This window comes from Rhinolophus ferrumequinum, chromosome 19 (assembly GCF_004115265.2).
Source record: "Rhinolophus ferrumequinum isolate MPI-CBG mRhiFer1 chromosome 19, mRhiFer1_v1.p, whole genome shotgun sequence".
Taxonomy (NCBI): Eukaryota; Metazoa; Chordata; class Mammalia; order Chiroptera; family Rhinolophidae; genus Rhinolophus; species Rhinolophus ferrumequinum.
In genome coordinates, this window is record NC_046302.1 from 1641306 (window position 1) to 1662561 (window position 21256).

A 21256-nucleotide genomic window follows, 5' to 3' on the forward strand; every position below is an offset into this window, starting at 1 on the left:
CTGAGGCCAGCCAAGGTTGAGGGAAGCTGGGTAGGTGGCCCTTATTATCCCTTCAAGTCCTCCCTTCCTTGTGGGAATTCTGCGGCTTTCTTGTCCTGACTGTTGCTATTTGTGCCCCTCCGCAGTACTCTCCCACCCCTGCCTGGTCCACCCTCCATTTCTCTCGGTGCTCATTGGCGTGGCCATATCACCTTTGGCTCAGCTCACTGTGGACACCCTGCTCATCTACACCCACGACAGGGCCCCAGTGGCTGGAGCACTCTGGGAAGCCTGGAGAGCAGAGTGCCTTATGATGGGAAACTGGCAGAGCTGAAGAGGATGGGCAGGACACCTGAGGCGAGGAAGAGAGAGCCTGAGAATCAGTGAGAGCAGGAACAGGGTGGGTAATTCTGGCTGTTAGGACAATAGAAAGCAGGGGCTGTGTTAGCACAGACTTGAGCGGGAGAGGCTGGAGGCAGGGTGTAGAGAAGAAGGCTGTTGTAATCATCTAGCTCTAGGTGATATGGGCCAAAGTGGTAACAAGAGGAATGGAAAAAATAAATGCAATAGTGGTAAGGGGTGGGTAAAGGCCTCTCTGGGGAGTTAGTGCTGGGACTCAGTGTCTAGTGGCCAGCTGTGGGAGCAGAAGTCATGGTCATAGAGGTGACAAAGAGGTGGAGTCTAAACATGACACTGAGGAGCCAGAGGATGCCCAGGACTTGGGGTTTAAAGCAAAGCAGAGACTGAAAGCCCAGACAGGCAGCCCTGAAACCCACTGCTGGTGACATCGTCCCAAGAACTCCCCTGTGCTCTAGTCTGATGCACAGTGAGCTGATAGGAGTTCATGACTGTCTTTTTATCTGAATCCAAGCTTTCGCTCCATCTAAACCCAAACTGCGCTCTGCTGGAAGAAGTAAGTGTTTCTCTGAACCTGATGAAATCCATCAACAAACATAATGAGCAGCCGCTGTCTGCCAGGCACTGCTCTGAGCAATGGAATCAAGGGAAATGAGGGAGGCTGGGTTTGGGCAGAAACAAGGCAACAGGTTTTTCCAGTTCAGGGTGATCAGGGACTGTGACACAGCCAAGCCCAGGGATGTGGGAATCCAGAGGGAAGAGTGACTGATTCTGGCTGGGAGAACTGGAAGGATGATGTCACCCAGAGGGTCCTATTGGAACTGGGTGTTGCAGAATGAGCAGGAGCTCATCGGGCAGAAAGGAGAGAAAGGGTACGCAAGCACGCACAGTTGTGGCAGCGTGAGACAGCGCAGCCCGGAGGGCTTGTAATGTACCAGGAGGCGCTCACTCTCATCGATAATCAGGGAAATGGGAATAAAAACCATGATGGTTTTTAGTCGAGATTCCATTTTATACCCATTCATTGGAAAATCTGAAGTCTGACATTACCAAATGTTGTGGAGGATGTGGGCAAAGGAATGTTCGTTTTTTGTAGGCAGGAACGTAAATCGATCCAGTTTCTTTGGAAACAATTTGTTATCACCCGGTGGAACTAAACACCTTCATGCCCTATGCAGTGACTCTGATACCAAATATACATAATGGGGAACCTTTTGCCTGTGAGTACCAGAAGACATACATGAGAATGTCAATAGCAACATGACTTGTAACACCCAAACTGGAAAACAATCCAAATGTCCATCCATAGGAAGATGGATGGATATATTATAGAATATTCTTACGGTGGAATACCATACAGTAGTGAGAATGACACTACTGCTACACACATCCACGTGGATGAGTCCCCAATGCATACTAAACAAAAGAAACAAGACACAGAAGACTAGTTAGGATGAGTCTATTTACATAAAAGTTCAAATACAGGCAAAACTAAACAGACCATTGTTTACCTATATACACAGGTGATTAAAGTATGAAGAGAAACAAGGAAATGATTAAAACAGGAGTCAGGGCAAGTGGTGACTTTTGGGGGGAGAAGGAGGCACACACATGCTTCTATGATGCTGGTGTTCTGTATGCGAATGTCCACATTTTATGATTGTTTAACCTGCACAGATAAATGCACAATGAGAGATCACACTGGCTTTGGTGTAATTAGCACTGAGGCTGGGATGAGGCTGGCGACAAGGGTTGGGAACACATTGGGAAGATTCTCCTGTGCTACATAAAAAATGTGGATTTTACATTGTTTTTCTAATCTGAAATATTTTAGGATATTAGAATATGTTAAATTTATATATATAGATGAGGACTTATATAGATGAGCAGAATAAAAGGATTGTGCTATATCTCTCTTTTTGCCCCAGGTTTCTGCTTTCCAGCTCAGAAAATAGGCTCTGTGCAGGGCAACACTAGGTGAGTCTTGAAAGATCAAGAGGAAATGTTATCTAGGAGACATGATACTCTTGTGCATCTTGAAGATGTTTTTCCTTGCTGCAGAAAGTGAGACTGTGGGCTGAAGGGAAGGGTCAGTCTTATTCCACTGTGCCCTGTCTTTTTGGGGACAGCCACATGGAATGGAGGAGTGAGAGCAGCCAGCAAAGGAGAGACTGGCAGAGACCCAAGAAGGGATGTCCAGAAGCTTAGTGGAGAGCAGTCCTGGCACACATCCTTTGCAGAGGAACAAGAAGGACAGTAAGAGGGTGGGAGTCGATATTGACGTGGTCATGCAGCCCACCGTGACAGGCATGTGTGTGGCACGACATGTGCCCTGTGCCTGATGGCAGTGTGGCACCTCACGATTCTATTCTGCCAGGCCTGGCTGCAGGCACACCAGTCATCCACCAGCTCCCACGAGGCCCTGCAGAGAGGGTAAGGCATTGCCTTCCAAAACCTTTTGGCTTAGCAGGCTAGATAAGGCAGGCAACCAGGTGGCCCGGGGAGAATGCGATAAGTGTCCAAATATGTCAGCAGTCTGATAAATTAGGTATCAAACTGTCTATCTCTCTGTTTCAAGTTAGTTGATGCTGGATTTGCTTTTGCGCATTTATATGGAAATATATCTTTGCTGTGGCTTATAATTTTCTAGTTGAATAGCTTCAGGGCGTGCCCACTTTGGAATCTATTTATTCCTACTCTGGGCAGGCTTTACTGAGGTTTGGTGCTCAGAAGACGTGATGACTCCAGATATCTTGTGAGTACTTATCATGGGGCACCATCAGCTTCAGTATATTGCTGTTCTGAGTGTTGTATGTTAATGTTCTTTTGATGGTCCAAGAATCAAGACGGACTGATCTCAAACTAATTTCTGCCGTCACTATTGTGCCGCAGGGAGGTCACTCATTGACTAAATTCGTAACTAGAGGTTTTGAAGCAAGACCCTGATTTTGGCCACTTTAATGCATTAGCTCCACAGTGCTTTTTAGTGAATGCCCAAGAGAAATGTAAAAGTTTCAACCGCAGATTCATTGCATGCAGGAGGCTTGATGCTGCAAGTAGTAGAGACATTGTCCTAGGGGAACATTGGGAACTGAAGCTACTCAGAAGCAGCCTTTTCATAACTAGGGTCCAGTGCAGAAACATGCTATGTGGCTGTTGAGAGTATGGTGTTGGAAAAGGCTCAGAGAGCTCCTGGAGTTCAGCAGAACAGGGGGCTGTGATTGATTAGAAATATCTGCTCTGAGTTCAGGAGCAGGGATAGTGGCCCAAGTGCCACTTGTTTGTCATGTAACCACTTCCTCGATACCTCATAGGTGCAGGGCCCTGTGCTGGAGGCTTTCTCAGACATTCTCTCCATTCCATGATATGCATGTGAAATGAGAGTTGCTAATACTCCTCTTTCCTATGAGGAGAGAACAAAAACAAATGGAGCCAGTTGCAGAATGAATTTCCATAAAAGGTGAGGAAGATACGCAATGCTAAACTTGAAAGTTTAGCATTGGGATAATTGGCCCACATGGCATTTGAGTGTCCTGGTCCTGGTCCTAGTCCCGGGAGGGGGCTGAGGTGCAATAATCAAGCTCATGCAATAGCATAACATATGTAGGGTACCTAGCTCAACAAATAAAATTTCTCCACTTTAGCTAACAGATGCACAGAGGTAAACACAAAAATAACCAACTGTGTGGAATAATCAGGACATAATATTTGAACTGTGGCTGCACTGTAATTATTCTGGAGGCTGCAGAGTCTTCTCAGAGTGCTTTAAAAATAGGAGGGCACTTCCAGTCAAGATGGTACAGTAGGTAAATGTGCCCACCTCCTGTCACAACCACCTCAAAATTACAACTAAACTACAGAACAACCATCATTAAGAATTATCTGAAGCTAGCTGAACAGAGGCCCTATAACTAAGGATATACAGAAGAAGCCACCTCAAGACAGATAGGATGGGTGGAGATGTGGAATGGGCTGGTCCCACACCCACATGTGCCAGTTAAAAATTGGGAGGGATACCTCCGCTGCGAGGTCTCCACTGAGGAGCGAAGGGTCCCAGTTCCACACTAGATACCCCATCCCAGGGTGCCAGTACCGAGAAGTACCCATAAATTCTGGCTGTGAAAACCAGTGGAGATTGTGGCTGAGTGAAATAGAGGGCTGGTGGTGTCCCAGGTGTTCCTCTTAAAGGGCCTGTGCACAGACTTACGTGCTGACAGACTCAATTGCTCTGAGCTTGAGCACTGCCAAAGCAGCTTAGTCGGCACCAGAGACATATGGGCAGGCACTGAATTGTCTGTCTTAGGGCGAGGGCTGGAGAAGCAGCTTTCTCCCAGACAGAAGTGCTGGCAGAAGCCATTGTTACTTTGTTGAATCCTCCCCCAACCCAGTCTGCACACATAAGCAGGCACCATATCTGAGTCTCCATCAGCCCAGCTAACACTGTTAGCCCAACCCTAGTAATTCCCTAAGACCCGGCCCCACCCAACTTACTGGCTCACCCAAGCTGCTTCCAGTCACTTTTCTATACCAATAGCCTGTCTTGCCTCATGCTGTGGACTTTCTTAAAAATATTTCAAAGGTTCACAAACCCCAAACAAGCAGTATCTGGCGTCAGTGAGCTTCATACCTCTTGCTAAGCAGCCCAAGCTCTGCACTAGCAGCAGAGCACTAGCGGCAGTTCACAGCTTAGCCTCTCCCAGACACCTCCAAGCCCAGCACAAGTGGCAACTATCTGAAGATCACTTTGTAGCTCATACTAAGTGGCCCCAGGCAGGGCACAGGTAGCAGCCGACCCTGGCCTGTAGCAGAGCCACACCCTCCCCCCAAAGAGGCCCCAGAAACAACACACCTGGTGTGACCAGCTTCAGACCACACCAGAGCACCACCCAACCAGATCCACAAATGACATGCTCCAAGGTTAGACTGGGCAGGCACCAGAACCCTGCTAAAGCAAATCCTGCTCTGTAGGATCAGCCCCTGCATAAACAACTCCTCCACTGTAGTCACAGACACTCCTCACAACCATTCAACCCGAGGGTCAATCCCTCCCACTGATGTGCCAACATCAATCAAGGCTCAACTAGAACAGGAGGGAATACATAATCCACACAAGGGATACCCCTGAAGTACCCAGCTCAGGTGACCAGGCAGACTGCACCACTGGGCCCTGCAGGACATCTATTACATAAGGCCACTGTACCAAAACTGGGAGACATAGCAGCTCTACCTGATACATAGGGTACATACATAGAAACAAACACAGAGAGGCAGCCGAAATGAGGAGACAAAGAAATATGTCCCAGGTGAAAGAACAGAACAAACTCCAGAAAAAGAACTAAACAAAACAGAGACAATATACCAGGTGCAGATTTCAAAACACTGCTTAAAAGGATGCTTAATGAGAACTTCAACAAACAGATAGGAAACATAAAACTGAAGATAGAAAGCATAAAAGAAAAACAGTCAGAAATAAATTATACAATAATTGAAATGAAGAATACATTAGAGGGAATCAACAGTAGGTTAGATGAAGCAGAGGATTGAATCAGCAATTTGGAAGATGAAGTATCAGAAAACACCCAGTTAGAGCAACAAATAGAAAAAAGAATCCAAAAGAAATGAGGATAAATTAAGGGGCCACTGGGACAACATCAAGTGTAACAACATTTGCACCAGAAGGAGAAGAGACAGAACAAGGGATTGAAAACCTATTTAAAGAAATAATGACTGAAAACTTGCCTAACCTGGCAAAAGAAACAGACATACAAGTTCAGGAAGTGCAGAGAGTCCCAAACAAGACGAACCCAAAGAGGACCACACCAAGACACATCATAATTAAAATGCCAAAGGTTAAAAACAAAGAGAGAATCTTAGAAGCAAGAGAAAAGTAGTTAGCTACCTATAAGGGAGCTCCCATAAGACTGTCAGCCGAAACTTTGCGGGCCAGAAGGAATTGGCACGAAATACACAAAATGATGAAAAGCAAGGACCTACAACTAAGATTACTGTATCCTATCATTTAGAATCACTTAGAATTGAAGGATAGATAAAGAGCTTTCCAGACAAGAAAAAGCTAAAGAAATTCATTAGCACCAGTATTACAAGAAATGTTAAAGAGACTTCTTGGAGAAGAAGGAGAAGGAAAATATGAATAATAAAATGGCAATAACTACATATCTGTCAACAAATACTTTCAATATAAATGGATTAAATGCTCCAATCAAAAGACATAGGGTGGCTGAATGGATAAGGAAACAAAACCCTTACAGATGCTGCCTACAAGAGACTCATTTCAGATCAAAAGATACACACAGACTGAATATAAAAGGATGGAGAATGATAATTCATGAAAATGGAAATAAAAAAAAATGTTGGTGTAGCAATAATTATACCAGACAAAATAGACTTTAAAACAAAGGACAAAGAAGGACCCAGTAATTTCACTTCTGGGTATTTATCTGAAGAAACTCAAACTCTAATTCAAAAAGACATTTGCACCCCTATGTACATCACAGCATTATTTACAATAGCCAAGATATGGAAACAACTTAAGTGTCCATCAATAGATGAATGAATGGTACATACATATTAAGGAATATTACTCAGCCATAAAAAAGAATAAAATCTTACCATCTGCAAGAACATGGATGGACCTAGAGGGTATTATGCTGAGTGAAATAAGTCAGACAGAAAAAGACAAATACCATAAGATTTCTCTTATATGTGGAATCTACCAAACAAACTAAATGAACAAACAAAACAGAAACAAACTTATAGATACAGAGAACATTTTGATGGTTGCCAGATAGAACCTTTCTGGGTTGAGAGGATGGGTGAAGGTAAGAAGGGATTAAGAGGTACAAATTAGTAGATACAACATAGTCATAGGGATGTAAATTATAGCACAAGGATCATAACTTTGTATGGTGTCAGATGGCTCCTAGATTTATCAGGCAGATCACGTCATAAGTTATATAAATGTCTACTGATTATGTTGTACACCTGAAACTAATATAATATTGTATTTCAACTGTAATTTAAAAATTAAAAAATATTTTTAAATAATAAATAAATTAGCTAGAGGGGCTCACACACACACACACACACACACACACACACACACACACACTCACACACACACACACACAACAGGAAAGGGGAGGAGGGTGGTTCTCTTGTTCCTGCAGCAGATGGGGTGTACAGGATGAGCTCTCAGACTTCAAGGATTCTGATCTTTCAAATGATCCAGAAGCAAGCTCCTACTTTGGGTATAGGGGTGTGGCATGTGCTTCATGGAAAGGAAGAGAAAGACAGGCCTCACCAGGTGCTTGGCGAGCTATGCCCTAAGCCTGAACTTTGGGCACCCAGCAGTGCTCTCCAGTGGGGAAAGGAACAGCGGGCTGCATGAAAGACTAGGGCCTCGCCTTGCTGTGGCCACATAAACTCGGTCACATCAGAGGAGGAGGCAGTGTTCTCACCCACAGTGGGTCCTGGGTGTAAGTGGGGAGTAGTGGAGCATGTATGGGAGGAGGAGTCCAGGCTCCTAGACCAGGGTCATACAGAAATTGGGCAAGCAGATGGGGGACTGAGTAGGGTCACTGAACTAAAAGAACAGGCATTCAATATGGGGGGTGGCAAGAGGCTGTGGGAAGGGATGGCGTGGGGAGTCAGTGCTATGGGTCATTCATAGGATCCTTTGATGGCTCGACACGTAGTAAAGTCTAGTAAATCATTGATGAATGAATCACTCAGCATGTTTATTTCAGGACTGTAGAATAGAAGCAGACCTTCCATAGATAATCTCTAGCCAATTTGGGAGTGACTTTGCACTTTATGAAGAAAACCCACCGCTGAACAGAAGCCATTCACAATCCATCATCCCTCCCTCTCGCACCTTCAGAAGACAAAGAGCCCCACCATTTCCCACTCCCAGAGGTCATCTGAGGCAGTCATCCACAAGGGGCATTCAGTGTACTGGCTAAGAAAGAGGGTCTTCAAATCAGATTTTCAAAACTTGGCATGTGTGTGATTTGGGCTATATGTTTAACATCTCTGTGCCCATTTCCTAAATTTATAAAATGGCATGTAATAGTAAATAACGCTTAGATCACACCTGGCGAGATAGTACTAGCTAATATAGACTGAGTGCTCCCTGGCTGCTGGGACTGGCTCATTGTTTCACAATGTTGACATAATCCTCACAACTCTAGGAGGAAGGTGCTATTATTGGTGCCCGTTTCACAGATGAGGAAACTGAGAACCAGAGAGGTTGAGTCACTTGTCTGAGGCTTGTGGCTAGTAAGGGGCAGACCCAGGATTTCAGTTCACAGAGTGACTCCAAGGCCCAAGCCCACAGGGTGCTACCTCTTAATACGTGTCACTCAGCACTGTTATTGTTAATCAGAGTGATTGTCAGTGTATCTACTTTTAATGATATTTACTGAATGTCTTAGCTTGACCTAGCCAATGTCTTCTGTTTTATAGTGTTCTTTATGATATTAAAAAAATATGCAATTTTGAGGTGGACAGCAGCAATTAAGGTAAAATATTCTGGATGTAAAGCTGTTCTGGGTTTTAGGTTGTGCACATTTTAAAAGGTGTATTAAATGGAAGAATGCTTAAAGAAGATTTCTTTGTGGCTTTTTAAAAAATATTACAATTCCAGGGGCTGGCCCAGTGGCTCAGGCGGTTAGAGCTCCATGCTCCTAACTCCGAAGGCTGCCGGTTCAATTCCCACGTGGGCCAGTGGGCCCTCAACCACAAGGTTGCCAGTTCAATTCCTCGAGTCCCTCAAGGGATGGTGGGCTGCGCCCTCTGCGAGTAGCAATGGCAACTGGACCTGGAGCTGAGCTGCGCCCTCCACAACTAAGACTGAAAGGACAACAACCTGACTTGGAAAAAAGTCCTGGAAGTACACACTGTTCCCCAATAAAGTCTTGTTCCCCTTCCCCCCCAAAAAAAAAATCTTTAAAAAAAAAATATTACAATTCTGTTTTCTCCTTTGCAAATACCTCTCTTGAAGATCTGCCTTTTAACAAAAATTAAGATTGGGCTAATCATTAGAGATGATTAGTCTAATTCCCATTATGGTCCTGAACCTTGAATTTCCCTTCCAGCCATAGATGTGTCCCTCTGCCTTGTCACATCCTAGCCCAGAAGACGTCAGCACCTCCGAGCCCCGGGAGGATATAATCAACCATTCTGTTCCTACTTCCGGGGCTTCTTCCCCACTCCGCTGAGCTTTGCTCCCTCATGCGTCAAGTCTTTTCCCAGCCACTCCATGAGTCTGCAGGGCACCCTTTCTATCCCCTATGGCTCCTCCTTCACCTTGACCATCCCTTTTAGGGGGTGGCTCACCTGTCCTCGTTCTCCTTTTCCTGTGAACTCAGTGGCCATTGTGATCTCTCAATGGAAGCATCTGCGTCAGTTGCAGACAACAGAAGCCTCTCTAGCCAGGCAAAGTGAAAGAGAATTTAATAGAGGGGACTGGGTGCTTTCCAAATAGTTGGAAGAGCTGTGGAGTGGTTTATAGGCCTCCAGGAATGCTTCCCTGACTGTTCTAGTCCACAGTTGTCTTTCCCTCCTCTGAGCTACATCATTCATTCATTCATTCAGCAATCATGGAGCAGAGGCCATTTTTAGCTGTTAGGGACACCATGACACCAGAATGGATAAATAAAACATGGTCCTTATCCCCAAACAACTCATGGTCTACTTATACTAGATTATGATGAATACTAGAGATGTGAACAAAGTATTTCAGGGCCCCGGGTGGGACCAGCTAACTCAGCCTGGAAGCTGGGAAGGACTTCCTAGAGGGGAAGAGTTGAGCCTGTGCCAAATTGTGGGGTGTGGATAGAGGTGGTATGCTGAGAAAGCAGATGTCCTTCTTTGGTTTACAGGGTTGTTCCCAATGTGGGCTAAGGCAGGAGGCCACAGGATAAGCTGATCAGGGCAAGGGGGCTGTGGGACACCACCTGACCACTCCCTGTGACATGATGCTCTTACTGTGTAATCACACAGAGGCCAACAGTACAGACTTGAGAGCCAGTCTGGTGGGTTCAGGGTTCCAAACCTACCAGCTGTGTGACTGCAGGCAAGGGGCTGTAAACTCGAGGAAATAGCAGTAACCACCCAGTGGGGTTGTTGTGAGGGTTAAATGAGTCAGCACATAACACACTTAGACCAATATCTGGCCAAAGTAAATATCAGCTGCTAGCATGGGCTGTTATGTAATGCCTGACTTGGCAGCAAGCATCCTGCTGGGTTCTTTTCCATAAATTCTCTTAATCAATGCTAACAAAGAGCTCAGAAGATCAGCATTATTGATCTGTTTTACAAATGAGAACTCTATTTCTATTTCCTTCTATGAAATTTTAGACCCCTTCACAGGTTTTGTTCTATTTCTGTCCCTGCCACATGCTATTTGTACTGCAGGAGCCCTGCCAGAAAGGGAGGAACAAAGTCGTCCTGGAACTCTGAAAGAGGAAGAGAAACAGTTAAATTTGGATTCCAACAGAGCTCATCATGCTCCAGCTTTAGTTATGGGAAAGGAGTCCAACACAGCCTCATGGTCCCACTTGCACCTGATGATTTTTAAAGTCACAAAATCTGGCAGGAGGAGTTTAGTGGATGTGGGTGATGAGGTGAGCCATGCACTGCCTGAGTGGGGTGCCTTGGAAATAAGTGAGACCTAACAGCATGTGTAGCACCCAGAGGAGGCAGGTGATGCCCTCTTCACTTGAAGACATCATCAAGGTCAGTCAAGGACATCTCCTTGGGCCCGATGCCCCCACAGCACCACCTGGGCTGCTGTCTGTGGGTAGGAATGTCCACTAGGTCTCTTTGACCATTAGTTTCTGCCAACAAATCCTGCTTTCCGAATTTTTCCTAGTAAAATGAGCAGAGCATTTCTTTCGCTAGACGTCTTGTCTCCCTTTAATGTAGCCTGGTGTGCTCAGAAAAGGGCAAGCAGGAAAGAGGCTAATGTTTTCTACTTAGTGCCAGGCCATGCTAAGTGCTCGTTTAATTCTCCTGATGGTCTTGTGTGGAAGGTGTTGTGATCCCCACTCTACAAATGTTCAGAAGGAGGGGGGCAGGTCCCAGCCAAGTCCAAAGTCCTGTGGGAAACAGGTGGGGGCCCCTTTGGTGGAAGTGAACTCTTTTCCTCCCAGCACTCGTCTCTGTTTTTCAAGGCACTGGTGGGGCTGCTGACCTATTTCCTACCCACCCTTCCAGGGGGTCCCTGCATAGTATGGGTCTGTAAATGGGCCTCGCCATTTGGGGGGTGAGCAAGGCAGAACGGATGACTTGGAAGACAGAGGCTTCAACCTTGACCTGCAGAGCCCTGCAGCGTATTTGTACATACATTCCCTCATTTCATCCCAAAACCCCAGTGAGGAGGTGCCAGGTGAAGAAACTAACGCCCATGAAAACCCAGGAACCAGCTCAAGGGAGGGCTGGAGATAAACTCTGGCCTCCAGATAGCAAGTCGATCATCTGTGTCATTAGAGAAAATGGTTTCATAGCAGACGGTTGCAGAGTGCTTTCTCTATGCCAGGTAAGACCCTGAGCGTTCCATACACATCTTTTAATTTACTCCACAATGCCCTCTACAGTTGGTGTCCCCATTTTACAGGTGAATAAACTGAGACCCAGAAAGTTCATCACTTCAGCAATGAATAAGCAAGGGAATAAAGGGAGAATTAATTTTTTGATGGGGGGGAAATTCTACTTCATTATACCTGGACATGAATGAGCCAGCCTCAGCTTATAAACTCTGAGGAATTCTGAGGCACGTTCATCTCAAGGGCTACATATGCTTTATTGGGAGCTGCCCCGCCTCCCAGGGCTAGATGCCAGGCAGGCCATCTGCTCCTGAGACCTGGCCTCCCCCTCTGACAGGCATTGCCTTCTCAGAACAATTGGCTCCCAATGGGCTGCAGCCATTAAAGACAGTCCTGGAAAATGAGCTTCTCTAGCCTCTTCTACAACCTAATTTCTGCCACTGTGGGTATTGCCTTGTCTGCGTAAATGCTCTGTTAATTTTCTGCTGCTGCTGTTGGTTGAAGTTGCTGAATACCAGGGGAGGAAGGGGAGTAGGGCCTGGCCATGCACCTTCCCTGCTCTGTTGTCCAAAGCAGTGAGGCACGCTTCAAAGTCAGATCAGGTCACTGCCCTGCTCCATACCACCCTCTGTATGGAGGACCCCCCAGCTCCTTGCTGCCTCCGGAGCTCCGGCTACCTCACCTCTCAGAGTACGTGTAAGGCGCCTCCTTCCAGAAGCTTTCCGGACACCACAGCTTTTGTTCCCTGCCTGGGATAGGTACACCTGTGTTGTCCTGGGCACGACCCTGTACACACACAGCTCTCCTCTCCACCCATGACTATCTCTTTTTCAGCCTTTGGTTCTCAGCTTCAACACTCCAGATGCCTTCCCTGGCCACTCCCTCCCGTCCCAGTAATGCCCCCTGTGGTCTCCTGTCTGTGTTCATGGCACTTCTCACAATACATATTTACATGTGTATTTTCTGCTGAGTGTCTGTCTTTCCTGTGAGACTGTCAGCTGTATGAGAGTAGGTACAAGGCTGTTTTTGCATTTCTGTGTCCCCAGGACCTGGCATGTGATGAGCTTTGAGTCAGTATTTCTGGACAGTCTCGGTCAAATGGCCATCCTGTCACCACTACCCTGTGAGTGTAGACTCAGAACTGCCAGATGACTTGCCCAGTGCCATACGTGGTAGCACGAGGAATCAAACCATGCTGCCTGGCCTGTGCTCTCTCTTCACAGCCTCCTGGCAACTGTGGTGTGTATTTACTCGATGTCTTAGTTCCGCAGTGCTGTGTGTTTTCAGAGCAGAAATATAATCACTACGTCTGTGAACCCCCAAGTGGTGTCCAGCATCCGGTGTGAATGTGGAAGTTCCTCAGAAAGCCTCACTGGGAGGTTTCCCTTTCCCTAAAGAGACAAGATGTAGTAAACATGCAGAGCTCAGAATGTGGCTGGATGTGTCCATGGCATCAAGATGGGGAGGCTGGGAGGGGCTGGGACCTGGGGTGGACCTGAGGGACTGCTGGTCAGGTTTAGACACAGGATAGGACCCTAAGCAGGTGGTGGCTCCACCTATAGCAGGTGTGTGGGGAGGGAGGGAGAGAAGTTTTGCCATAGAGAGGGGCATCCTGCCAGGTGGGTGGGGCAAAACAATGGAAAACCTCTGTGCCAGCCTGCTTCTCGAGGCCTCTGACCCCAGGGCATGATTTTGAAACCTGAAGGACTGCAGTGGGCAGAGGGATCCACACCTGAGGGATCATCCAGTCAGTCAACAAATCTTTACTAAGCTCTTACTGTATGCCAGCATCTTTTCCCGCTGAGAACATAGTGGTAAATGAACCCAACGAGATCTGTGTCCTCACAGGACACAGTTTAGTGAGGGGAGGCAAAAGAAAACACAGCACTGGATAAGTATCTTTAGACAGTGACAAGTGCTGAAGAGACGTGCTTCAACTGAAGTGGTCCGAAGAGACCTGAGATCCAAATGACTGTCACAGTTAACATGCAAAGCTGGGAGTGGAGTGCGGTGGTTCCCAGCAGAAGCCCCCACAGGTGGGCAGGGGCTCAACAACCTGTGTTGGAGCCAATTTGAATGGGCTCTTGGGAGCTTATGGTGCTCCCCTCTTCTCAACTCTGTGTTCAGTGGCGGCACGGTAATAACTTGACATTGGCCATGGTGAGAGCATTTAACCATGGAAATTGGCAAATGCTACAAATGAGGATACCGCCCAGTTCTTAAACACTTAACAGCACAGCCCAGTTGGCATATCTCAGCACCGGGGCATGGAGAAGAGGGACATGAGGATGTTATCACAGAGGCGTCATGTTTTATTCTGTGGCTGCAGACAGAAAGTCTCTGAAAGTTTTCAAGCAGAGTGGAAACATGATTTGATTTTACTTTGCCAGACAGATTCTATGAAACAAAGACTCAGGTCCAGGGAATAATAAATGTGGGGACGGGGAGGAGAGGTTGATTTATCAGAATTGGGCGCCAGGCAAGAGCTAAATCTAGGAGAACCCCCCTTAAGGCGGCAGCAGCATAAGACTAGAATGAGGCCAGTTGTAAGAGCGTGTGTCTGCACAGATGCCTGACCTGGGTCTGGAGGGGAAAGGGGACTGAGCCTGCAGGTGCTGCCCAGCCTGTGCAGAGAAGGCTGGCTGAAGCCTCTGCCACCTGCCGTGGGACAGCCATGTTGGTCAGCTTCGTTTCCAAATGGATGGTAGCAGCAAGCTCCAGAAGCCTCTGCAATCTCTACTTATAGAACCTCTACTTATAGAACCTGTGATTTATCCAGTGTGTCCCTCAGGGAGATAAGTGGCCCCAAAGTGGCTGTACATCTCCATACCAGAATGGCTGCATTCTTGCCACTGGCAAGTTCCGTGTGGCATCTGAGGAGCATTGTCACCCAAGCTGCAGAGGGCTGTGAAAGCAAGTGCTTCTCCACCTCATCTGCACACCAGAACCACTGGGGAGCTTTCCCACTCCAAGCCAGTTAAACCCAGATGTTCTTCTGGTGGTGGGACCCAGCCTCAGCATCTTTGAAAGCTCTCTGGGTGATTTTAAGGTGTGGCGCAAGTTGAGAACCTTTGGATTAGAACAATTTCTGCAGAGTAAGAGGCCAAGTATTTTTCCACATATTGCCTTGGGGGTGGATTCTATTGACAGGCAATTCCAAGGCCTTGTGCCACTCCTTTGGTCCCTAAGTGAAACCACGAAGTCCTCTTCCACCGAGTTGGACCCTAGCTGCAGTGAGAAGCTGATTATTGCATGACCTGCTTGATCACTTGTCCGTCTGCATTACTGTGGGCTGAATTAATACAGCAGCTGCCAAAATTCCCAAAGGATGTTCAAATGCTGAGCCTCCCTTCTGGAAGTGCAGACCCTTCTGCGGATGGGAGAGGATGACTAGGTTCCAGCATGCTCCTCACTAATTGAGAGGGATCCCATCAGCCAAGCCCAGATGTGTCAGGTGGGCAGGTATAATCAGGTGACTGGGCATTCTGTGGAGCAATGAAGAGGGGGTGAAATGTTTCTCTTGTATTTTTAAGAAACGGGCAGGAAGGACAGATGCCAAAGGAATATGAGGTTAATGCTGGTACTTTGTGATCCGTTCAAAGAATAAAACATATAGCATGGTGAAACAAACCGTTGCTGTTCTGACCCTACACAAACTGGCAGAGAGGAGCTGTAGGAAGAACAAAGTGTTCATTCACTTGACACATATTCGTTGGTCCCTGCTCAGTGTCACTAGGCTGGGATACCGTGCTGGGGTTTTGCCAGTGGCAAGGTGGACAAGCTCCTGGCCTCTCGAGCTGACATCGAAGTGAAAGCAAGAGCCAGGAACCAAGCAAGCAAATGGCAAACTATGACGTGCAGTGAGGGGCCAGTAGCTCAGACAGACCCGAGGGAGGGAGGCCGCCCCAGGTGGGATGGAAGAGAGGCTTTTTTAAGGTGACCTCTGTCCTGAGACTAGAGCATTAGGAGCAGCCATAGCAGATCTGGGAAAGAGCACTGCAAGGAGAGGGGTTGGCAAGGCCAAAGGCCCAGAGGTGAGAAGAACTGAGTGCTGCTAAAGAATGGCTGCAAACCTGTCATGAGCACAGGGAGGTGACTTGGGAGGGAGACAAATGAGTGGCAAGGCAGGCAAGGGACAAGATGACTCATATTTTCAGCCCACTGGCAGGCCGTTGGAGACCTGAAAGCCAGGTACTGACATATTCTGATCTGTGTTTTACCAACTTGCTGTGTGACTTGGGCAATTAAATTAAATTCTCTGATTTTCACTTTCAGATGTAAAGAAGATAAAACATGAGATGCTTTTGAGGGTTAGAACTCTTGTACATGGGAGTTAATAGAGGAACTGGCACGTAGTAAATGCTCAGTAAAATGGCAGCTGTTTCCTCCTCCTTCTCTTCCTCCTCCTCTTCCTCTTCCTCCTCCTCTGTCCCCCACCCCCTGCCTCATTGGCAAAAATCGGATGCATGTGGCTCACAACAGTCACTCCTTGCTTGAAAGGGACTCTAGTGCCCCATGGGTCTTACGCTAAGACTACAGTATGAATCTTGACTATTGTATACTTAAGAATCTAAATGCCCTCTCATTAACCCACCACTGCTGGGCTGACATTAGTAGAAGCTGGGATGAGCCATGTATGATGGGTGCTACTATTTGTGTCCCAGAGTGGTCACTGAATGTTTTGCGGGATGACTGAGCCCGCAGCCAAGCTCTGCTTCTAGCTCTTGAGGCTTCCTCTGCACAGATCTTAGGTATGAAATATAGTTGTTTATTTTAAAACCTTTGTCATTCTTTCATTCATTCACTCATTCATTCATTCACTCATTCATTCATTCATTCATTCACCCAGTCATTCATTCAAACAGCATGTACAGAATGCCCACCATGAGCTCAAAACTGCCACTAAAGAAAAATGAAGGAGAAATCTACATGTCTTCAAGAAGGTTGTAACCAGTGGTGAGGGTAGGCAGAAAGCCGTTGTCACCGCTCCTGTAATAGGGATTACAGAGGCCCAGAGCAGAGATTTAAGAGAGCTGTTCGTAGGCTGTAAAATCTTTCTCAGAGGGGAATATTAAGGATGGACCTTGAAGGAAGTAAAGGAATTTGCCAGGTGGAGAAAGAGAGGAGAAGAATAATACAAATGCCAGCAGCTTGTGGAAAAAGGAACGCAGAAATACAATTACTCCACACAAAAATGGAAAGAGCTATATGTCAGTATTCTTCTCATCGCAAATGACAGAAAATCCAATGACCTCAACAACAATAAAAGTGGGGGATGCTGGCTTCAGATCTAGCTGGGTTCAGGGCTCAAACATCATTAGGACTTGGATCTCCTCTGTTGGGTTGACTCATAAAAGGTCTGACAATTATGTTTGTGAACTGATCCTAGAAAAAGTGCCACATACCTCATTGCTGAATATCACTATGGTCACCTTCGAAGTACTCCCCTTGGGAAGGTATGCACCAATGCCAGTGCCTAGTCCACCCTTCAAAGCAATTTTGGAACTCTTTTCCCGGAATGGCCATCAGAGCTGTCGTCATATTACCCTTGATGTCCAGAATGTCATCAAAATGTCTTCCTTTCAATATTTCCTTTATCTTTGATAAAGAAAGAAGTTATTGGGGGCCAGATCAGGTGGGTAGGGAGGGTGTTCCAATACAGTTATTTGTTTACTGGCTAAAAACTCCCCCACAGACAGTGCCGTGTGAGCTGGTGCATTGTCGTCATGCAAGAGCCATGAATTGTTGGTGAAAAGTTCAGGTTGTCTTTTTCATGCAGCCTTTTCAGCACTTCCAAATAATAAACCTGATTAACTGTTTGTCCAATTGGTACAAATTCATAATGAATTATCCCTCTGATATCAAAAAAGCTTAGCAACATTGTTGTGACTCTTGATTTGGACTGATGGAACTTTTTTGATCGTGCAGAATTGGCTGAGATCCATTGTGCACTTTGATGCTTTGTTTCAGTGTCCTATTGGTACGCCCATGTTTCATCACCAGTGATAACATGGCCCAAAACATCGTCTTGCCTTTCCAAAAGGTCTTGGCAAACTTCGACTCTCCTTTGCTTTTATTTATCGGTGAGCTCCTTCGGGCCCATTTTTGCACACACGTTTCTCATGCCAAGATTTTCTTTTTTTTTTTTTAATTTATTGGGGTGACAATTGTTAGTAAAATTACATAGATTTCAGGTGTATAATTCTGTATTACATCATCTATAAATCCCATTGTGTGTTCACCACCCAGAGTTAGTTCTCCTTCCATCACCATATATTTGATCCCCCTTACCCTCATCTCCCACCCCCCACCCCCCCTTACCCTCTGGTAACCACTAAACTATTGTCTGTGTCTATGAGTCTTTGTTTCTCATTTGTTTGTCTTGTTCTTTTCTTGTTTTTGGTTTATATACCACACATCAGTGAAATCATATGGTTCTCTGCCTTTTCTGTCTGACTTATTTTGCTTAGCATTATACTCTCAAGATCCATCCATGTTGTCACAAATGGTTCTATATCATCTTTTCTTACCGCCGAATAGTATTCCATTGTGTATATATACCACAACTTCTTTATCCATTCATCTGTCGAAGAACATTTTGGTTGTTTCCATGTCTTGGCCACCGTAAACTAAGCTGCAAAGAACATTGGAGCACACGTGTCTTTATGGATAAATGTTTTCAGATTTTTTGGGTAGATATCCAGGAGAGGGATTGCTGGGTCATATGGTAATTCTATTTGTAATTTTTTGAGGAACCTCCACACTGCCTTCCATAACGGCTGCACCAGTCTGCATTCCCACCAACAGTGTATGAGGGTTCCTTTTTCTCCACAGCCTCTCCAACACTTGTTACTATTTGTCTTGTTGATGATAGCCATTCTGACTGGGGTGAGGTGATATCTCATTGTGGTTTTTATTTGCATCTCTCTGATGATTAGTGATGTTGAGCATTTTTTCATATGTCTATTTGCCATTTGTGTGTCCTCTTTGGTCTCTTCAGGTCCTCTGCCCATTTTTCAATTGGATTGTTTGCTTTTTTGTTGTTGAGTTTCATGAGTTCCTTGTATTTTTTGGATATTAGCCCCTTATCGGAGACACTGTTTGCAAAAATCTTCTCCCATTCAGTTGGTTGCCTCTTTATTTTGTGGATGGTTTCTTTTGCTGTGCAGAAGCTTTTAAGTTTCATATAGTCCCATTCGTTTATTTTAGCTTTTACTTCCATTGCCCTTGGAGTCAAATTCATAAAATGCTCTTTCAACCCGAGGTCCATAAGTTTAGTACCTATGTTTTCTTCTATGCAGTTTATTGTGTCAGGTCTTATGCTTAAGTCTTTGATCCATTTTGAATTAATTATGGTACATGGTGACAGATAGCAGTCCAGTTTCATTCTTTTGCACGTGGCTATCCAATTCCCCCAGCACCATTTATTGAAGAGGCTGTCTTTCCTCCACTGTATGTTTTTAGCCTCCTTTGTCAAAAATTGTCTGTCCATATTTATGTGGTTTTATTTCTGGGTTCTCAATTCTATTCCATTGGTCTATGTGTCTGTTTTTCTGCCAATACCATGCTGTTTTGATTATTGTAGCCCTGTAGTACAAGCTAAAGTCAGGGAGTGTGATACCTGCAGTATTGTTCTTTTTTCTTAAGATTGCTTTGGCTATTCGGGGTCTTTTGTGGTTCCAAACAAATCTGATGATTTTTTGTTCTATTTCTTTAAAAAATGCCATTGGGATTTTGATGGAGATTGCATTAAATCTGTATATTGCTTTGGGTAATATGGCCATTTTAACTATGTTGATTCTTCCAATCCATGAGCACGGAATGTCTTTCCATTTCTTTGTGTCTTCTTCAATTTCTTTCAAAAATGTCTTATAGTTTTCAGCATATAGGTCCTTCACATCCTTGGTTAGGTTTATTCCTAGGTATTTTATTCTTTTTGCTGCAATTGCAAAAAGAAATTGTTTTTTGCATTTCTTTTTCTGAGATTTCATTGGTAGTATATAGGAATGCAATGGACTTTTGTATGTTGATTTTGTAGCCAGCAACTTTACTGTATTCGTTGATTGTTTCTAATAGCTTTTTGGTGGAGTCCTTAGGGTTTTCTATATATAGCATCATGTTATCTGCAAAGAGTGATAATTTAACTTCTTCATTCCCAATGTGGATGCCTTTTATTTCTTTCTCTTGCCTGATTGCTCTGGCAAGGACTTCCAACACTATGTTGAAATCCAGAGGTGATAGGGGACAGCCCTGTTGTGTTCCTGAATGTAGAAAGATTTTCAGTTAAGATTTTCCTGTTTCTCTATCAATATTTCCTTGGTGTGCTATGCTTCTCACAGTCAGCCAACGATTTTGACACACAATTCAATGAATTTTTGCAATGCTTTCGTCAGTTCTGTTTGTGACTGGCTGCCCTGACCTCTCTTCATCAGTGACACATTCTCTCCCCTCAGAAAAACGTTTAATCCATTTGTACACTGCTGTTTTCTTCATGGCATTATCCCCATAAACTTGGACTAACATGTCCCTGATTTCACTTCCACTCTTGCCAAGTTTTATTTTTATTTTTAATTTTTTATTGGGGAATGTTGAGGAACAGTGTGTTTTTCCAGGACCCATCAGCTCCAAGTCAAGTCGTTGTCCTTCAATCTAGTTGTGGAGGGCACAGCTTGGTTCCAAGTCCAGTTGCTGTTTTCAATCTTTAGTTGCAGGGGGCGCAGCCCACCATCCCATGTGGAATTGAACTGGCAACCTTGTTGTTAAGAGCTTGTGCTCTAACCAACTGAGCCATCCGGCCGCCCCTACTCTTGCCAACAAGAAATGTAATGTTTGTTCGTTGCTCTAATTCAAGCTCAGATATTCTCTCAATGGCACATAAAAACACGCAATAACAATTAATGAACGCCACTCAGCAAGACACTGCCACACGTCAGCACGAACACAGCTGTGAGACACTGATATACCAAGGTTATGAAACCTCACTGAGCTGTTTATACAGTGCTGCCAATGTAAGCACACGGTGTGACAAGTTCGCGAACTAATTGTCAGACCTCGTATTTCAGTTTTCTCCAGACAGCTGGGGCCATTGTGCCCACAGCCTCCGAGGCTGCAGTCTAGTGGGAAAGTGAAAATGCCTTCTCCTGGTCACCTAAGCCAAAGCTCTAGGGTCAGCTTTGATTGGACCTGGTCAGCTTGACTTGAGTCATATGCCTGTACCTGAGCCAGTCACTGTACCTGATCACAGAGCGCCCTGATTGGCTTAGGGCTGGGCCACTTAAGCAGCTGGCTAGAAAGGAAACCAGCACCAGCCTACAAGAGGGCCTGCCATGTGCCAGTGCTCTGCCTCGCATATT

At 45.5% G+C, this 21256-nt stretch overlaps 1 protein-coding gene across 2 annotated transcripts in view; it reads left to right on the forward strand.

The window, feature by feature from the left end:
- The window catches only part of MGLL (monoglyceride lipase), a 142884-nt gene that overhangs the window by 40698 nt on the left and 80930 nt on the right, over positions 1–21256 (forward strand). The window lies entirely within an intron of this gene.